Below are 6,867 nucleotides of genomic sequence, written 5' to 3' on the forward strand. Positions count from 1 at the left end.
ATCACACAATTTGGTATTATCTTGTGCCATGGCAACAAGTAATCCAACACACAAGCAAAAAAAGGCAAAGGGAAAAAGGCAAACGGGAAAGAGAGGAGGAGATTGGGAAAGAGAGGGCGAATAAAACGGCAAGGATGAAGTGGGGAAGAGGAAAACGAGAGGCAAATGGCAAATAATGTAATGCGAGATATAGGGATTGCGATGGGTACTTGGTATTGTTGACTTGCTTGCGTGAGCCTCCCTGGCAACGGCGCCAGAAATTTTTCTTGCTACCTCTTGAGCACTGCGTTGGATTTCCCCGAAGAGGAGAGGATGATGCAGCAAAGTAGCGTAAGTATTTCCCTCAGTTTTTGAGAACCAACGTATCGATCCAGTAGGAGACCACACACAAGTCCCTCATACCTACACAAAACGATAGCAACTCGCAACCAACGCTTAGGGGTTGTCAATCCCTTCACGGTCACTTACGAGAGTGAGATCTGATAGATAATATTTTTGGTATTTTTGATAGATAGATGCAAAGTAGAAAAAAGTAAAAGGCAAAGTAAAAACAAAGCAAGTAAATAAAGTGATAGAGATTGATATGATGAGAATAGACCCGGGGGCCATAGGTTTCACTAGTGGCTTCTCTCGAGAGCATAAGTATTCTACGGTGGGTGAACAAATTACTGTTGAGCAATTGACAGAATTGAGCATAGTTATGAGTATATCTAGGAAATGATCATGTACATAGGCATCACATCCAAAACAAGTAGATCGAAACGATTCTGCATCTACTACTATTACTCCACTCATCGACCGCTATCCAGCATGCATCTAGAGTATTAAGTAAAAACAAGAGTAACGCCTTAAGCAAGATGACATGATGTAGAGGGATAAATTAATGCAATATGATAAAAAAACCATCTTGTTATCCTCGATGGCAACAATACAATACGTGCCTTGCAACCCTTTTTGTCACTGGGTAAGGACACCGCAAGATTGAACCCAAAGCTAAGCACTTCTCCCATTGCAAGAACTACCAATCTAGTTGGCCAAACCAAAAAGGATAATTCCAAGAGACTTGCAAAGATAACTCAATCATACATAAAAGAATACAGACAAGAATCAAATATTTTCCATAGATAATACTGGATCATAAACCCATAATTCATCGGTCTCAACAAACACACCGCAAAAAGAAGATTACATCGAATAGATCTCCACGAGAGAGGGGGAGAACATTGTATTGAGATCCAAAAAGAGAGAAGAAGCCATCTAGCTACTAGCTATGGACCCGAAGGTCTAAAGTAAACTACTCACACTTCATCGGAGGGGCTATGGTGATGATGTAGAAGCCCTCCGTGGTGGATGCCCCCTCCGGCGGAGCTCCGGAATAGGCCCCAAGATGGGATCTCGTGGATACAGAAGGTTGCGGCGGTGGAATTAGGTTTTTGGCTCCTGTTCTGATCGCTCAGGGATACGTAGGTATATATAGGAGGAAGGAGTATGTCGGTGGAGCGTCGAGGGGCCCACGAGGTAGGGGGGCACGCCCAGGGGGGCGCCCTCCACCCTCGTGACCGCCTCTGGCACTGCTTGGAGTAGGGTCCAAGTCTCCTGGATCACGTTCGGTTGGAAAATCACGATCCTGAAGGTTTCATTTCGTTTGGACTCCGTTTGATATTTTGTTTCTTCGAAATACTGAAAAAGGCAAAAAACAGCAATTCTGGGTTGGGCCTCCGGTTAATAGGTTAGTCCCAAAAGTAATATAAAAGTGGAAAATAAAGCCCAATAGAGTCCAAAACAGTAGATAAAGTAGCATGGAGCAATCAAAAATTATAGATACGTTGGAGACGTATCACACGGCCACTTGCGAAAGTGAGATCTAATAAAGATAGTATGATAAGATAAATATATTTTTGGTATTTTATAATATAGATGCAAAAAGTAAAGATGCAAATAAAAGTAGATTGAAAGCAAATATGATAAGAGATAGACCCGCGGGCCATAGGTTTCACTAGTGGCTTCTCTCAAGATAGCATAAGTATTACGGTGGGTGAACAAATTATTGTCGAGCAATTGATAGAAAAGCGAATAATTATGAGATTATCTACGCATGATCATGTATATAGGAATCACGTCCGCAACAAGTAGATCGACTCCTGCCTGCATCTACTACTATTACTCCACACATCGACCGACTCCTGCCTGCATCTAGAGTATTAAGTTCATAAGAACAGAGTAACGCATTAAGCAAGATGACATGATGTAGAGGGATAACCTCAAGCAATATGATATAAACCCCATCTTGTTATCCTCGATGGCAACAATACAATACGTGCCTTGCAACCCTTTCTGTCACTAGGTAAGAACACCGCAAGATTGAACCCAAAGCTAAGCACTTCTCCCATGGCAAGAAAGATCAATCTAGTAGGCCAAACCAAACTGATAATTCGAATAGACTTGCAAAGATAACTCAATCATACATAAAAGAATTCAGAGAAGATTTAAATATTATTCATAGATAAACTTGGTCATAAACCCACAGTTCATCGGATCTCGACAAACACACCGCAAAAAGAGTTTACATCGAATAGATCTCAATAAGAGAGGGGGAGAACATTGTATTGAGATCCAAAAAGAGAGAAGAAACCATCTAGCTAATAACTATGGACCCGTAGGTCTGTGGTAAACTACTCACAACTCATCGGAGGGGCAAGGATGTTGATGTAGAAGCCTCCATGGTCGATTCCCCCTCCAGCGGAGCGCCGGCGAAGGCTCCAAGATGGAATCTCGCGGATACGGAAGGTTACGGTGGTGGAAATTGTGTTTCGTCTGCTCCCTGGATGTTTTCGGGGTACGTAGGCTTATATAGGAGGAAGAAGTACGTCGGTGGACGCCCGAGGGGCACGCCCTATAGGGGGGCGCGCGCCCTCCTATCTCGTGGGAGCCTCGGTTGCTTCTTGACTTGCACTCCAAGTCCTCTGGATCACGTTCATTCCAAAAATCACGCTCCCGAAGGTTTCATTCCGTTTGGACTCCATTTGATATTCCTTTTCTTCAAAATACTGAAATAGGCAAAAAAACAGGAATACAGGCTGGGCCTCCGGTTAGTAGGTTAGTCCCAAAAATGATATTAATGTGTAAAATAAAGCCCATAAACATCCAATAGGGGTAATATAATAGCATGGAACAATCAAAAATTATAGATACGTTGGAGATGTATCAAAGGTCAACAATGGGGGAAGAACACGAGCTTAAGAGATAAGGTTCAATGGGGAAGAAGACCCCCTTTTATAGGTGGGGGAAAATCCAACCGTTATGCTCACAGCCTGCACAGAGCGGTACTACCGCTCCAAGGAGCGGTACTACCGCTAGGGCGGTAGTACCCCTTTGAAAAACAAAAGTGAGGAGGCAAAAGGCCAGTAGAACCACCGGAGAGGTACTACCGCTCGTCCTCACGGTACTACCTCTCGACCTCATGGTACTACCGCAAATGGTAGCGGCACTACTGCTTGCAAGCGGTACAAAAAAAATACTTCCGTACCTACTTCCGCAGGACTTGGGACGAGTTTTTTGGTTCGGAGCGGTACTACCGCTGTAGGAGCCGCGGTAGTACCGCTCTGGAACAGTAGTAAAAAATTACATCTGCTCCTGCAGCCTTTTTAGAACACCAAAACTGCCACAACTTTTGCAAACGGACTCCGAATTCGATGAAACCAAGTTTGTTGGAAAGCTAGCGACAAGGGCTAACACAATCTTGGAAGAAATATCAATAAGAAGTAAAATAGAAAAGGCCCATAAGAAAAAGGTGAGAACCCTTCCTCGGATAAGACCGGTAAAACCTCCAACACCGAAAACATCATAGAAGACGCATGCGAACTCCGTTTTCGATGAACTCAAGCTTGTCATCAAGATGACCATAAGCTCTAAGACTCACAAAGAGAACCAAACAAGAACCAAGAAACATGATGCAAGGATGCAATGGTTTGAGCTCTCTACTAACGATACGATCAAGCTACCAACTTGAGAGCCCCCTTGATAGTACGGCAAATGATCCTATAACCCGGTCTCCCAACTACCACCACGAGACCGGTAAAATAGAAAACCTATGAAGGGCAAACATTTGCCTTGCACATGGTCCACTTGAGCTAGATGATGACGATCTTGACTCCCTCCAGTTGGACCAACTTTCTTGATTGCGTTGGCTCGATGAGGACTAGATGATTGCTCCCTCATAGTCCACTATGGGTGAGCCACTCTTTAGCACATCTTCACAAATCCATTGACACCACAATGGATGGTAAGATTCAAGCACTTGATCTCTTCGTGATGCTCCACTTGAACTTGCACATGGCAATCTTGATGACGATCACCACTTGATGTCATCCTTTCCATGGGTTGTATGATATCTTCCTCTTGACGCAAGCCCATGGACACATACCTAACCCCACATAGAACTCTCACATAGACCATGGGTTAGTACACAAAGTGCAATGGGCAATGCTTACCATACCATGGGATCACTTGATCCCTCTCGGTACATCTTCTACGCTTTGTGAGTTGATCAACTTGATTCACTCTTGACTTAGTCTTGATCAACCTTTAATCTTTCCAACTCTCTTCATTTGGATGATGTCTTGAAGGTAAACATGAATGATCACACAATCTTCTTCTTCAAGACATACTTGCAATAAGCCCAGCACTCACATGACCAATCTTTGGATAATTCCTTAATAGCACCTTGGTCAACTCATAAACTCCTTGAAACCAACACATGGACTTCAAGAGAAGCCTATGGACAAATCCTTCAAATATAACTCAAGACAACCATTAGTCCATAGATATGTCATCAATTACCAAAACCAAACATGGGGGCACCGCATGTTCTTTCACTAGTAAAACTCTTGACACTGCCCAGAGAAATTATGCTACTACTGAAAAAGAATTCTTAGCAGTTGTATTTGCTTGTGATAAGTTCAGACCTTATATTGTTGATTCTAAAGTTACTATTCACACTGATCATGCTATTATTAAATATCGTATGAAAAAGAAAGATGCTAAGCCTAGACTTATTAGATGGGTTCTCTTGCTCCAAGAATTTGATTTGCATATTATTGATAGAAAGGGAGCTGAGAAACCCGTTGCAAACAACTTGTCTAGGTTAGAGAATGTTCTTGATGACCCACTACCTATTGATGATAGCTTTCCTGATGAACAATTAGCGGTCATTAATGCTTCTCGTAATTCTCCATGGTATGCTGATTATGCTAATTACATTGTTGCTAAATTTATACCACCTAGTTTCACATACCAGCAAAAGAAAAGGTTCTTTTATGATTTAAGACATTACTTCTGGGATGACCCACACCTTTACAAAGAAGGAGTAGATGGTGTTATTAGATGTTGTGTACCTGAGCATGAACAGGAACAGATCCTACGCAAGTGTCACTCCGAACCATATGGACGACACCACGCTGGAGATAGAACTGCACATAAGGTATTGCAATCCGGTTTTTATTGGCCTACTCTCTTCAAAGATGCTCGTAAGTTTGTCTTGTCTTGTGATGAATGTCAAAGAATTGGTAATATTAGTAGACGTCAAGAAATGCCTATGAACTATTCTCTTGTTATTAAACCATTTGATGTTTGGGGCTTTGATTATATGGGACCTTTTCCTGCCTCTAATGGTTACACACATATTTTAGTTGCTGTTGATTACGTTACTAAGTGGGTAGAAGCTATTCCAACTAGTAGTGCTGATCATATCACTTCTATTAAGATGCTTGAAGAAGTTATTTTTCCGAGGTTTGGAGTCCCTAGATATCTTATAACTAATGGTGGTTCACATTTTATTCATGGTGCTTTCCGTAAGATGCTTGCTAAGTATGATGTTAATCATAGAATTGCATCTCCTTATCACCCGCAGTCTAGTGGTCAAGTAGAGTTGAGAAATAGAGAGCTCAAATTAATTTTGCAAAAGACTGTGAATAGATCTAGAAAGAATTGGCCCAAGAAACTTGATGATGCATTATGGGCCTATAGAATTGCATATAAAAATCCTATGGGTATGTCTCCGTATAAGATGGTTTATGGAAAAGCATGTCACTTACCTCTTGAACTTGAACATAAAGCATATTGGGCTATTAAAGAGCTCAACTATGATTTCAAACTTGCCGGTGAGAAGAGGTTATTTGATATTAGCTCACTTGATGAATGGAGAACCCAAGCCTATGAGAATGCCAAGATGTTCAAAGAAAAAGTTAAAAGATGGCATGACAAAAGGATACAAAAGCGTGAGTTTAACGTAGGTGATTATGTGCTGCTATTCAACTGTCGTTTAAGATTTTTTGCAGGAAAACTTCTCTCTAAGTGGGAAGGTCCTTACGTTATTGAGGAGGTCTATCATTCCGGTGCCATAAATATCAACAACTTCGAAGGCACAAGTCTGAGGGTGGTGAACGGTCAAAGAATCAAACATTATATCTCAGGTAACCCTATCAATGTCGAAACCAATATTATTGAAACCGTAACCCCGGAGGAATACATAATGGACACTTCCAGAATGTTTCAGACTCCGAAAAGGAATAGGTATGTGGTACGGTAAGTAAACCGACTCCAAAACAGTTCTAATGGCAATTTTTCTCCATTTTGGAATATTTAAGAATTTTGGATAGCAAGAAGTAATCTAGGAAGGACACGAGGCCTCCACGAGGGTGGAGGGCCCCCCCCCCCTACTGGGCGCCCCCCTTGTCTCGTGGGCACCTCGTGTGCCTCCTGGACTCCGTTTTCTTGCATGTTACTTCTTTTGGTCGGTAAAAATTCATTATATAAACTCCCAAAGGTTTTGACCACCGTATCATGCAAAAATCCTCTGTTTTCGTTTCG

The sequence above is a fragment of the Triticum dicoccoides genome, chromosome 2B (genome assembly GCF_002162155.2).
Source record: "Triticum dicoccoides isolate Atlit2015 ecotype Zavitan chromosome 2B, WEW_v2.0, whole genome shotgun sequence".
NCBI lineage: Eukaryota > Viridiplantae > Streptophyta > Magnoliopsida > Poales > Poaceae > Triticum > Triticum dicoccoides.